Raw genomic sequence first — 14,794 nt, forward strand, 5'->3', positions numbered from 1 at the left:
GTAAAAACTACTTTTTAAAGGACCGTCGATGTTTTCGATAAATACATCTTTCGGTGCAAATTTTGATTTTTGCTGAAAGTTCGAGGTTTTCATTTCAATTAAAAATCGATTGGTCAGAAAATCGACTTCGACCGACATCTTTCCATCAGTACTTCCGAGTCTCTTTGGTGGTAATGATATCCCTTCTATTCTTTCGTCCTTGCTGGTCACCTTTTACCTTCGTATCATAGGGCTTCGAAATTTGTTTAATTAATTGTCTAAACTTAATTATTTACCTCCATATGCCTTTGGAACTCTCGATTCCTGTTGGTCTATTCATTAATCGTGGTTATATTTTCGACTTAATGGCACTTTAATCGCACGAGCATGCTGAGGATAATGATGAAATGGGTATATGACTTAAGGTCCGTTAGGCAATACCTAGTACGGAAGTAATGGCTTGAATTATTCTAACTTGTGGTATATTTTTTAAAAATAACTTTCAGTGACGATTCGCTGCTCTAATTCAATATTAAAAATAAAAGTAACGGTAATTAGGATACGCCGTTTATAGAATGAATGCCCAGTGTTAATTATCATAAGGTCCTATATAATTAGGTGGGAAATATATCAAAAATGACCTGCGCCTAAGTATTTTAGCTCACTTTAGTGCCAATTGAATTCAGCGCACCTCGACTTTTATTGCCGAATTTATGTGAGGCTAGCGTAAAAAATTTTGCGCGAAGGACCTTCGTTCCATTTTTATGGTGACTCTTATATCAAGGAATTAGTATCACCTTTCGTTAAGAACGAAATTAATTTTGACGGCATAACAAAGCTACTTGCATTTCTTCTCAAATTCATTCTCAAATTTTTCTGTTATGAGTCCATTACAATTAGCACGTTTTTAAATATATGGCCGAAATTATGATGAAGAAAGGCTGAGGTTTTCATGGGCTATGGGTATGGTATAGCTATGGGTATTGTGAGGAAATATGTCGATATTTTCATGAAAATGAAATTCCTGTTGAAACGTTTTTCCTCAGTTTAATCTCGAGAGTAAACATGAACGAAAGGGATAATCGGCTAATGCACAATATCTACGTCTACATACTACCCCGTAATCAATGAAGGTTGGACGAAAGTTAGCGATTATAATTTTAATTATTTTTTTTCTTTTCTTGACCTCGTTTAATATATGGTATAATATTTCTTGGAGTTTAGGTCAATATAAACCTAAAATCCAAGAAATAATATTTCATCGATTATAATTTTCTGATTTTATAATCTTTAAGCTTAATTAAGCGAGAGTTTTCAGCGAGTACCAACGATACGATTGCGCAATCTCACCCATTTTGTGATGAATTTTATCAGGCAATTATATTGGCACATTTTCGTCCAACCTTAATTATTTATGTCCTTAAATATGCAGTGTATTAAATAAATAGTCGAAAAGGCTGATTACTAAGAAAAACCGTTTTTATGTTAACTTCGACGTGCATCCAATAAATGTTTGCGTTGCCATAACTCAGTAACCAAGGTGTTGTGCTCCTGTGTTTATGGACCAAAAATGCTAAAAAAAAGTGTCCCTCCTACCACCCCCAAAAGTATTGCAATTTCCTCCTGAAACACCCTGTTTTGTATGACGTCAAAATTTCGTTGTTCTCGAGTTGGTCGACTATTGCTTTACTCATAACGAAGCGATGCCTTAAACTTGCTTTCGGAAAAAAGGGGGCTTCGGTTATTGGACTCTTGCATGTTGATAAGACTGATTGCGATGCATATGCCTACCTTTTTTTATTCCCATTAACGTCTCGTCAGTGAACTATGATGACGGGCGCTTCGAATGGAGCCGTCAGTAGCGCTGTATGTACGTCCCCGATCGGTGGGTATGAATGTATTTATTTGCTCGTTAGCGACTCATGTGACACGCTGGGTTTTCCACGCGAGAGGCCCATCATCATCAATATCTTCGTCGTCGCTATTCTTCTTTTTCTCCTTAAGCTCGCTGCCTCAAGGTCATCCATCTCCGCCCGCGTAGCTATGCTTTTCCTCTTCCTGGCATTACTCCCGAGTATGGCGTGCCTTTTCTCGTGCAAATGCCTACTGGTTGTGTTTCGCGCGAACCATTCATTACGTGCATTTTGATTGAAAATGAAAAAAGATCCTACTTAATAAGCAGATCTTAAATATTTTGTTGATTGAGTCATATCTGTTGCTATATTAATTCAATGTTATTGTCATCATCATCATAACTCAACATTCTTAAGATTGGTTTTCGCACCTCTCAAATCCGCTCTCCTATCTGCTAACCTTTTCTCATTGACGTATTTCTTATCTTTTACATCCTTGATAACCTCTTGGTAGCTTACTATGTAATAATCCTCTGTGTAACTCATCCCGGGCCTTTTTTCCCTTCCATCTGCCCATGCACAATTGTTTCCATTTGGCCATCATGCTGTGGCATTACGTTGTCATATCTTGGCAATTCATAACGTAAGCCCTTTCTGGAATTAGGAGTGTTTTCGGAGGGTGGGGTACCAGAAATTTCTGGGGGGGTCACACCAGAAAATGCCACAATGCCTCATAATGTGGTCAGGTTTGTACATCAAAATCGTCTGCGTGATCGGATAAAATTCGTCCGAAGCCCTACCTTTTATGCCAACGGCCACATCACGTTGATCACACCGGTTCTCGTCCGATCACCGAAGTTAAGCAATGTCGAGCCCGGATAGTACTTGGATGGGTGACCGCCTGGGAACACCGGGTGCTGTTGGTATTCAATTTTTTTAGTTCAAAATTTTCATCTTCATAGTACAACGATTTGAAGATTGGATTGACGCAGCTCACCATAAGAACACGAACTGCGTGTAGGTCAAAACACAAACGTACTAACCGTTTTCTCTCTTCGAAAAGCAGGAATTTAAGCAGGTGTGGGCCATCCACCTGTTTGTTTAGCTCCTAAATCTCGCTGAAACTCTTTTGGGCCGGTGACAAAACTTTTTTTTTTTCAACTCGACCCGCGATAAAAGGCTGCGCATCCGTGGGCGTGCCAGATGTTATCCTCTTGTCCGTGCTCCTTCTTACGAGCGCGGTATCAAGGCGGAAGGTTGTGATGTTCTTTTGTTTCCCTTCCCTTCATTCAGTGTTGTTACGTCTCGTATCCAGAGCCCACTTTAAAAGGAAGTGGATTCCTTTTTGGAAATGCAGATGGGAGCTCGCCGAAATGGTGGAGTATCTCTTTAAGAAGCGGCGGAGTGTTTTTTCCCCAGGAAACGTCATTCTTTGGCGGAAAACCGGAGCTAGAGTTGGAAGAAGTCTTGCTTATCGCAAACCCCATTGCTGTCTCTAGTGATGGCCGGTAGTTTAGTTAATAATTCTATAAATTATTACCGCTAACAGTTACATTTTGGGTGTATCCTTCTTGTATTTTTATTTTTCAAATAGTTATTTATTGCATAAAAGATACAGTTTCCGGCGTAATTAGTTAGAAATATTTTATATATAGAGTAATGAAAGCACTTGCTTTTCCACTGTTCTTTAATTATACAGACCCAGTGTTCGGCGGAATGCCATTTTCAATGCCTCGAAATCGGCGTAATGTGCCGAAACCTTAGTCGGTACAAATAAAGAAGTTTGGAAATAGACAGGTGCTTTCTTTTTGTTAAATATTTTATTGTGGTCTGTCTGTTAATCATTTCGATCAATGGTTTCATTCCATCACTCTTTCCCATCATAAGAATTCATGAACCTTTTCAATCGAATCGAACTTTTTTATCGAATACAGCCTAATTTGTTTGAGATTCGAAGTACCTATCCGATTTGAAGAAGTTTAAATTAGACATCTCCAAAGTAGTAAAAATTTATTTTTTAGCATTTGGAATAGGGTTAATTAATATTCTAATGGAACGATCTTAAAGTTCGAAATCCGTGCGGGGGTTACCAGAAAAGTGTTTTCGCTTTATAATCACGTTCAGTCATCGTCATCATATTCATTAGCCATCATTAATCAGCAATCCTAAGATTGGCTGGACGCGGCTCTCCATTCCTCTCTCCTATCCGCTAGCCTTTTCATAGCTACGTGATTAGTTTCTTTTACTTCCTTTATAGCCTGTTCTATGTAACTCATTCGTGGCCGTCCCTTGTCTTTCTTCCCTTCCACTTGACCTTCTACGATTGTTTTCATAAGGCCTTCATGTCTCACAATGTGGCCGACTAAGTTATCGCGTCTTCTCCTGAAGGTTTTTAGAACACTTCTCTTTTCTCCCACCCTTCTTAGCACTTCCTTATTAATTACACGGTCTATCCATTTTATATGGGTGTAATATTCTTCGCCATAGAGTCATCATGATACATATTTTACTGAATACAAAAATGGTTTTAAAACAAATAATTTCATGAAAATTTGTGATTAAAATCATGTTTTATAAACTTAAATTTTTCTTTTGTGAAAATGACACTACGTATGTAGTATTGGCGCAGAAAATCTGATGATTTTCTCCCTCCAGAATCATCCCTATTAAGTATACCGACAAATTTGTCGCGTTGCGTCATCCCGTTTAAGTGCTCAATTTTGGGAGCATAACTCTCTTTTATGGATCCTTTTTTTATTATCACTTTTGCATACAAGGCTTGGTTTTTAAGAGGCGTAATTTTCTCCCCACGAGTCATGGTCTTACGGAGAAAATTACGAAAATTACCACTTGTGGAGAAAACAGCGCGCGATTGCCTACGTGGAGATCATTTCGACTAGGCATCTTGGAATCTTTCCCCTCTCTTCTTCGTTCAATTTTTTTTCACATTCGACATTGTATTGGAATGGTGGGAGGATAAAATTCTTGGTCTCCTAAAAAAATGATATAATAGCTGGAGATGCGGCAGAGAAATGCGAAGTATGGCCTAAGGGTGCAGTCACGTGACCATATTGTGTGGAAGACGCTGTGGCGTAGGCTTATTACTCGTATTGATTCGGCGTCGTAAGGCGTGTAAGCAGTATGCTTCAATGCGGGTCTTGAGCTTACTGGAGCAGTGATACTGGGTCATTGATTATCGTGGAGTTTTTCGTAGTCAATTTCATCCATTTTGGGATAAATTTTCTGTCTTGGGAAAGGAAGGGAATATCAGTTGGCACTTCAGGTGCTCGCGGACCGAGAGCTTTCATATTTTTCAGTGAAAACGAGGGAAACATGAATTATTATTTTGGATAACCTCTTACAATAAATTTTTTCTTAAACTATATTTCTCGTGGTATTTATGGGCCTAGCAACCCATTTAGCGTAATTTATTAGCATTGCATCGGTAACAAAGTATATCAGTTTAATTGTGAATTATAAAATGATTATCTAAATCTAAACCTTGTGTCATATGTGGAAACTATGGGATATACTTATGATGAACTACAAATAAACCGTAGATGGTATATGTCTCAAAAGTCTCTATTCAATATTATCAATAACATTCACTTGTTACTTCCACAAAATATTTATAAAAGTTTCTATGACCGGTATCGGCTGTTACACCATTATCAAATACAGAAAATAGTTGACAATGGTGTAACAGCCGAAACCGGTGATAGAAATTTTTATAAATATTTTTTGGAAGTAACAAAGTGTCTGTTATTGATATTATGGAGCCCTTCCACCACGTCCAGGCTTCAAGTTTCGATTTAATAGTGTCTATTTGAGTTTTTGAACTGAAGAAATTCAATTCGTGTGTGGATTAAAGAGAAAAAATGTATTTGGTTGCGATCACATGCTTTAATATATTAAGAAGTGTATAATTCAACGAATGAATGATTTCAAGTTCTTAAGCGCGCTAATATTTTTGTCTGCATAATCTGCATGTATAATCCATGCCTTCCAGGATTCTAGGATGAAGCTTGATGTGGTAGGTACTTCGTTGACTCTTGATCAAAGTGGCTAGTGCTTACATATCATAAAGGTTACTTTATTAATGCAACAATCTAAGGCTAATTGATATGAAATAGGGATTTTTTCGATTTAAAGGTTCATGGGTGAATTTGGTCTCTGGCTGAAGCTGTCGAAAATTGCGAACCGAAACCGTAAGTCAAATGCAGGCCCGTTTTCATTTCAACCCGTCTGTTATGCTTGGCCACCCTCTAGAGAGATGTTTGACCTCGTTATATTGAAAATAATATTAAATGATGGCTATTTTTTATGGTTGCAGATGATCTTCTGATGTGCGCTATCTGCCATCACATTTTTGCTGGTATTAGTTAAACCTCCTCTCTACAATTGGGCTCTGAATTGCGAAGCACACATTAATTATCTACTGTTTACATTTTTCTTTTGAAACCCTCCATCATATATCTGTTCCCTTGGCATTTGTATCCCACGAAATAGTTTCATATCCATATCCCAGCGCTTTGTTTTCCAATTGCCTCTTATTTTGTAAACTGGTTACAATCATATTTCTATGTAGTATTTCATCGTTGGCCCATTTCCAAGTGCGTTCAAGACACTTTTTATGCTTTCTAACTGGTAAATACATAAAATAGTTTTTTTTAAGTGGATTGAGAATTTTTTTAAATATGAAGAGCATAATTTTGAGAAGTATTAAGGGTATGATTTTTTATATTTTTATCGTAGATGTGATACATTTTCAGCAGATATATTAGTGCAAATTTACCCGAAATATTTATATTAATTCCTTAATGGGCGTTCCTTAATTTTGGTGTTATAATGTCGTCGATGAAAATAGGAGTTGTATTTAACCCATGCTGTAAGGAATAATTTTTATTTTGTTACGAATTATTATAAGTGTTTTAATAATTATCATTTTTATCTTTGGACTTTACTGAGAGAGAATTCGATCCCCGATTTTGGTGTTGAAGTCGGCCTACACACACCAAGTTAATGAATGTATTTTATTTCACTCGATCGTATCCCTATAAATGTATTGAAATATTTTTTGTCACTTTATCGATGCGAAAACCAGCAATCACGCGTTTTAAGGCGCACTTTTTGCGTACATGGCGTTGTGCTTGCTATTACGGAAATTTTAGAAAGTTGTCCCTATGTTTTATGATTACTGCTCTAATCATTCCATTTATGCATTTTCTCTGCGTATTAAATCGAAAATATTTTGCTGTTTCAACCGTGGAAAGGGAGCCGTAAAATTTTGTCTTCATTAAAAATATGCATAATGGAGGGATTAGTTATATGATTAGCGATTAAAAGTGTTATTGCCTCTAGTGTAAAGTCTCCGTTTCAGGCAACAACTCGGACATCAAGAGGTGGAAAATTTATCGTTTTATCTGTCGGAATATTTTAAGACAGTGGTCCTTTTTCGGCCACGGAAGAGAAATGGGCAACTTTCGTGTATTCTCTTTTTCTCTTAAGCCATCAGAGAGCAAAATTCGATGTATCAGAGAATTGTAAATGGGGTCTATCTATCGGACGAATCAACTTGAGGCATAAATAACGTTCATTGTAATATAATAGTAAAAATAATATATTTATTGCTCCTTAAACAATTTAAAAGTTTATATATAATCGATACAAAACCAATATTGAGCTTTTCTTCTGACTTTCTCTTTGGGCACTTCTCTTGCCTCCCGTGATCATTATAGTTTATGAATACTATACGTTGATTGTATCCCAACCTTGTACCAGGAGCTCTACCGTCTGTTCAGGACTACTAAAAACCCGTCATTTAACTAACTCCGTCGACTTTAATTTCTACGTTATTTTTTAAATCACTCAAAGGAAGAGATACTGTAGTTAAGTTTTATTGCCATTTGCATATTAATATTTTGGGGTTTGTATAGTTTGTTTGAAAATGGAGTCTTGTAATTACAGTGATAAAGTCCGAATTTTAGTATTCATCTTGTATATGCACGGGCGAGTATTGCAATGAGAATCTGTTGAAATGTGAGAATTTTTAAATTCGTTGTCAGCGAGGAAAGCGGAAATATTTGGATAAAAAATTTGATTGCGCACAGTAGGAAGTCGCAGTTTAGATTGTTACTGAAAATCTCGTTTGCTTCATTTCTCGATGTACCTGCTTAGTGAATGAGTCGTAGTGCTACTTAAGTGTTGCGAATCTGTTGCAGTAACTTGGATGGAAGTCGTCCACTAAAGTCAGTTTTATAACTCCTCGATCATAGGTATAGTATTTTGCATTTTAGAAATATAATCAGGCGGCACAAAAATTCCGTGGAAGACAGTAAATAAAATAATTCCCAAGATTTAATAAAGGTATTTAAGAACTCACGGTTCAAATTTGTTTCAAATTCAAAGGTTAGATTCAGTTTCTTCGCGCTATTTTTGTGAGTATTATCTCATTTTAACACTTAATACTCAAGGGAAATTCCGTACTAATCCTGCCTGCTGACCTGGAAATTGTCTTCGAAATTCATATCGAAAAAAATAATCATGTAATGGTAAATGATAAATAACTAACAAAATCAAGTCAAGTAAAGGAATCAAGAAAAACGTACACATGCAAGTAATCTTCTTAAAATTTGCTGCACTTTAGTTAGTATACATGCTCGTGTTGCCTAGAGCGTCATGACATTTCCGACAGCCGTTACATTTTATATTTTTCGTAACATATTTGTCTCGAAAGCACTGTTTTCGGACATCAACGGCAGGGCATGTTTGAAACCAAGGCATATAAAGCAAGAAATAATCCGAGATCTGAGGGTGGAAATGATAATGAGGTCCTGAAAGATTTATCTTCTTATCGCCAGTACAGTGATATCAATCCAATATTTGAGGTACTGAGGTTGTTTTATCTCGAATACTTAACATTTCTCTCGCCGGCATCGGATTTAGCATGAAAAATTATATGCAAACATGGTAGCTGATTATTTCAGAGTTTCCAATAAAAGCTTTTTCGTTCTTTATCATTACAGCTCTAATTACGTTTTTGTGTCCTACCATTTATGTTTTATGATTCTTTCCGTTTGTTCATAGCTTCGTATTTGGTGAATTCCTAACATAAATTTTAAATTCAATGTAAGTCTATCAGAAACGTTCTAATTCAATTTTTAAACTCGGAGCACTGATAAAATGTGCTGTCAATAATTCACGGTTTCGCCTCCAGAAAACTTATATCAACCTTACGGGGGCCACAAATTCTTTTACGACTCTTCGACATGTGATCTAGTCATTGCAAGGTAAAGCATTCTTGTCCTTTTTTATACCCTACGCCAGTCTGCCCCCATTTGCTTTAACTGGGTGCTTTGCACATTTTTATAAGAAGGTGTATTCATTTTCTTTTTTTTCACTCCATTGAAAATATCGGTGGGAGATCCTCGTCCCGTGAACGTGGATCAATACAAGGTTATCGGTTTCTAGAATGACATCAAGTGCATCTCTCGATGGATGAGGCCATTTTAGTTCGAGAGCTCCGGAAATAACGAAAACACGATATTTTTAGTGCACCGAAGGTAAGGGGTTGCATTCAGAGCCTTCACCGAGAAAGCCGACCTATTTTCTCGTGTTTAGATCACGGAAGCGATTCCCCCCCTCCCGTCTCTTTATTTTTTTCAAGAGTCTTTTATGGGCCCACGAGGCTCGGAAAACATCAACGAGGTAAAAATCAGTTTAAAGGTTGTTGAAACGGCCACAGCGACGTTCCAGCGAAGAAAGAAATAAAAAAAGGATGAAATTGTTTTTTACATATCGATGGCTAAGTTCTAACAACACGTATCTAAAAAAATGCAACTTTTCAGGAGAGCAAAAAAAACGATTTATTTTTTTCTTATTCAACGCTAAAATTACGGACAAAAAAATCATAAAACTGAAAAATAAGCATACACTTGGCAACAAAGAGTTGTTTTTTGTTTGAATTCCATTTTTTAATGTTATTAAACTTTGTTTAAGATACCTGTGTCAAATCGGCCAAATTTTGAGGTACGTGTAGTTAGAATTTAGCCATTAATATGTTTCATTTTAATCAAGTTTTGCTGCTTTATTTATTACATTATAAGCCACTGAAATAAAACTATTCATGCTGCTCTTAACTGAATCACTAACCACTCCTAACCGGCGCTTCCGGGCCGTTAAGTGGCCCATACAAGGTCGTGTGCTACTCGTTTGTACAATATTTGATGAAAAGTCCTCGTGTGTGGAGTATAACGTGCGCCGCACGACGAATTTGAAATCTGGACTAGTTAGAAACTTTCTGGTCTAACATTTACATAATTTTAGAAGGGAATGTTTTTCGAGCGATACACACGTAACTTAATAGGTTACTCAAGTAATTCTTCATCTCTCATACCGGATAAATTTTTTGTGCGTTGTAAGAGATGCTTAGATGTTCTTTGGTTAACCCCTAATTTTCGCGTTCAATTAGGAAATTACGGATTTTGCGCCCGCTGTGTCGAGTACCACTGCAGCACGCTGGTCCGAGGGGTCGCCATAACTCATTCGACACTCAAGGGTCCCATTGTGCTCTTAGGAATTCCTGGAATTCAGACCGCTAGATAACGTCCAGGAATCCTCGGCATGTGGATCTACCTAAAACAGAAGCTGGGATAAATTTACTGGTGATTCTGGTAATAATATGTGATGGTTCTAATGACTCAAGATTAACGCGGTGCATTCCGGCAGAACATAATAATTTGCTGTAGTTAAGCAGATCAGCTGAAGATGAATGTCTTCGAATACGAATTTGGTGTTATTACCTTCTTCTACGAAGGTTCTAGCTCAATGCCATATAAAATAGTAGTAGTATTAGTTAAACTCACCTATTCTTAACTCTGAGATAACATAAGATTAACGAGTAAGAATAACGTTATATTAGCATAAGAATAACATTAGGCCATAAATCGAAGGAACTTGAAGCAATAGATAGTTACGCTGCAAAACGTTCAATAACCAAGATATCAATGCGAACGGCACTGCGAAAGTTCAAGGAAAAAGTACTCGTTTAATTACACGAAGAAATTCCGAAGTCTTTTTGTAGAAGCTTCAGGGAAAATCCTCAACCGTAGATTCGTTATTTGAAAAAGATGGTAAACTTGTCGCCGAAAATATTGACAAAGCTAACACGCGAAAATCCCACTTCGAAAGTGTGTACACTACTGACGATACTGAATTTAAATAAAACATCCCATGTAGTGAGGAACCGATGGAATAAATCTATATTCAACGCGATGGGATGACTAAACAACTTCAATCGATAAAGAATAGTAAATCTCCGGGTCCGAAGGGAATGCCCGCGCTTGTCCTCAAGGAGTTAGCGCTAAAGATCGCACCTTACTTAGAGATAATATTCATCAATTCAAAAACAGAGGCTAGGATGAAGATCGCTGGACTACTGCTCGGTATTCTATCTCTACCCTTGTTTATTCGTTCTCGTACACTCCAATCTCCTCGGGTTTTTTTCCGTCCACCCACCCACTCCCTCTGTCTCTCCCTCTTGACCATTTTTTCCTCCTGCAAGTCCTTCCCCGAACTGCTGCTAATTCTATCTTCACTCCTTCCTCAATTACCCTTTCCGGGACTTCTCTCCCCTACGTCCTCGCTCCTTACTCCACCTCTTTATTGCTATAATGAGGTCTCTCTTTCACCCTGCCCTTTTTTATTCTTCTCCTTTGGCCTTCCCGTTTCTTCGGTTCTTTTACCTCTGTCGTTCTTCTACAGCTATTACTATATGGCAATATGTAAAGAGGGAGTGAAGTAGGAATTTGACCATATATTTTCTGGAAGGGGATCTTGAGGGAAGGAGAATGGGTGACAAAAAACTGTTCTTCGATTAGCATATTCATATCAGTTTTTACAATATCAATTTGTTCTCTTGCCGTGTTCCCTTATTTTCAATACGTACAATGTCTGGATGGAAATTACAAGAACAAGAAGTCTGTAGTGTTTGTCAAAAATTTTTGTCTCCTCCCAGTGACGTTCTTCTAAAGCTATTACCAGAGTCCTCCTCCTACCCCGGGTTTTTCCTATCTCTTTAGTTGCCTGTTGTCACACTGTTTCCCCACTGTACATCTGTTTTACACCCCTTTTCTCAAACTTGTCAAATTCTCTCCCACCACTTCCTTAAATGTAAACATGTGATGTTCTCATTTACAGTGGTGTGTGGTACTAGATGATGTTTTTGCGAGTCGAAACGCGTCGTACGCGTTAAAATTATTGTGGAAAAGTGCAACCACCTTGTACAAGGTGTGATCAAAAAAATATCGGACTGATTTTATAACTTGCTTATCTTGACGGATACAGCTTAATCTAACTTGTCACCCTCAAAGTACATACCTTGGCTTACGACGCACCTTTGCCTAACGTTTCTTCCAGCTCACGAACCCTGCCTGGTATGCCGCCTAAGTTTTACTCTTCAGGTCCACCGTACAGTTAGTTTTAGTGTCCACAATAGAGTTGAATCGGTGCCCTTTCAAGGGTGATTTTTAAATTTGGAAACAAAAAAGTCCGATGGAGCCACGTCTGAAGAGTAAGGTGGTGGATCACGGAAGTTCTGGTTTTGGCGAAAAGCTCTGTCAAGATCAGCGTGTGAGCCAGCGCGTTATCACGAGGAACGAATTTTGATGCGACGCGCGCCATGCCCAAAAATATCTATCGATATTGTCTGACAGGATCCAAAACTTATGTTTACTTCTTCGGCTACCTCCCTGACATTTAAACGGCGATTTTTCCACGCCAAATCGTTCACCAATTTGACATGGTTGTGGTCTTTCGATGTGGAAGGCCACTTCGTTCGCGAATCTTCATCTGCCGAGGTTCTGCCGGATTGAAAACGACTGTACCACTCTAAATGCTGTATTTAACTCATAACTTCATTATCAAAGGCTTACTGAATCATTCCAAATGTCTCTGTAGCACTTTTGCCAAGTTTGAAACAAAATTTCATGCACACACGCTGTTCCTCTGACTCCGTAATTGCTGCCGTTGCACGCGGCGGTGAAAAGGGTAAGAGATATACCTCTGGTGCTGACTAACTACTCAACGTAAAAAAACGCAACACCTCTCGTTTAAGTCGTCAGATGTGTCGCAATATGGCGCACTTCGTTTTGTTTCGATCCGTTGAACGGTTTGCGCAGTATAAAATCAGTCCGGTCTTTTTTATCACAACTTGTATTTCAACATGTCGAACTTCCACTGTATAATATACAGTGTATTGCGCTTGTATCGGTTGAATTCATTCGCGGCTATATTCTTTCGTGCATTTTAATTTTTATCTCCCCATCTTCTACTTTCCTGTTTTCCTCGACTACTTGCGAACTTTTACCGCATTTATTCTCCGTCTCTCGACATTCTCATCTCTCCGTCAGTGCGTCTCCTCACTGACATCACGAACTAAAGGTAAATATGTAGAGGTTTATTATAGAATATTGGTGCTGTTTCAGTAATCCATAGAAAGATTGTATGGGAAAGGGTGGCGGAGATTTTTCAGATGCCCAGCTTGAATGCCTTGAGGAGGGCGCTTCAAGTTCAGCACACCCTCCGTAATATATATTCACATAATCCCATTCAAATGGAGCGAAAAACTGTTAGGAAACGAGGTAATTTTATTTATTTATTTATTTCTCACATCCCCCGTAAACAGCACATGACGGCCTTTTACAACGAGGGTTTCCAATATTAACAAATTACAACACAAATATCCATGCCCTGGATAGGGATCACCTACCCAGGCGGGATTCGAACCCACGACCTACGGTTTGGCAGGCGAGGACTTTACCCCACCGCCACCGAGGCCGGCATTTTTATTCATTTTGCCTAAAATCAGTTTGAAAATAACCTTACCCTCGTTGAAGTTAAGTACCCATATTCCAACAGTGTGGCATTTTAGCTCCTTTGCTAGGATTAACTGAATAGTTGACGAGGAAACGAAGGGAGAATTTGGATTGATTTCGTGATCGAATCGAGAGGAATAGCATATTTTCTCGATATGTCAATTGCATACAGGCTTTACTTCGGTATGAAAATCTTAGAAATTTTACTCCAAAGACAGAGAATAATCATACTTCTCTTGAAGTATGGGGAAACCCTGAGCAGAATGGGGTGTCAAGTACTAAACATTAAAAAACAAGCACAGAACGGTTTAAGAATATTTTGTCACCTTTTTCGCAGACTCTGAAATGTATTGAACACAAAAATACAATAATACAGTGGAAAATCTCAATTACATATGTTTTCCCTAAATCAAAAAATATGTCAGCCCCGTTCTGCCCCAGGTATGGGGCGGAATGGGGTAATGTGAAAATGAATTACAAAAACAAATTCAGTATGTGACACAAAAGAAAAACTCAACTTGTATGTTTTTGTATTTTAATTTGAATGTATTTTTAGGTGCAGTACATATTTACTTAGTCTTTTATGAAGCTTAATAATAACATTCACTCACAAATACAGAGTCATCTGCTCCGCTGAAACCACCCCGTTCTACTGTTTCCCCCACCCCCGTTCTACTGTTCACCCCCGCTCTACCCGTGTTCCCCGATAAGCTTCTGGTTTGTGAGGAAGTTTTGGGCATATTAACGGCAAAACAGATATTCAGACGAATTATGAAATTCTTGGAAATTTAATGGCAATAATCGGATTAAATATTGAGGAACTCTTCCCGGGCTAAGGAGATTCGGGCTAACGTTAAGCCAACAGCCATTATCCTTTCAGGCACAGACTCTCGTCTCTGTTTTATTTTAAAGCGTCAATTTACCAAGAATTATGTTGAAGCACCTGGTACATTTTCAACGTATATCACCACTTGAGATCATCACTGGTTATGAGCTACGGAAATTAGTCAAATATATCTCTCATCGAATTGCCGTTACAGACTTTCTGGGTTGGTAATTTTTAAGCATTTGAGTGTTTTATAGGAGGGG

The 14,794-nt window shown here is 38.0% G+C and overlaps 1 protein-coding gene and 1 non-coding gene across 6 annotated transcripts in view; both read left to right on the forward strand.

Annotated features, from left to right (window-relative positions):
- Positions 1-14,794, forward strand: part of LOC124167108 — a 428,168-nt gene that overhangs the window by 72,924 nt on the left and 340,450 nt on the right. The gene's annotated exons all lie outside the window — the stretch shown is intronic.
- Positions 2,640-2,758, forward strand: LOC124167393. The gene has a single exon (XR_006866691.1). It is a non-coding gene; the product is annotated as a 5S ribosomal RNA (ribosomal RNA).

The sequence above is a fragment of the Ischnura elegans genome, chromosome 10 (genome assembly GCF_921293095.1).
Source record: "Ischnura elegans chromosome 10, ioIscEleg1.1, whole genome shotgun sequence".
In the NCBI taxonomy this organism is placed as follows: domain Eukaryota; kingdom Metazoa; phylum Arthropoda; class Insecta; order Odonata; family Coenagrionidae; genus Ischnura; species Ischnura elegans.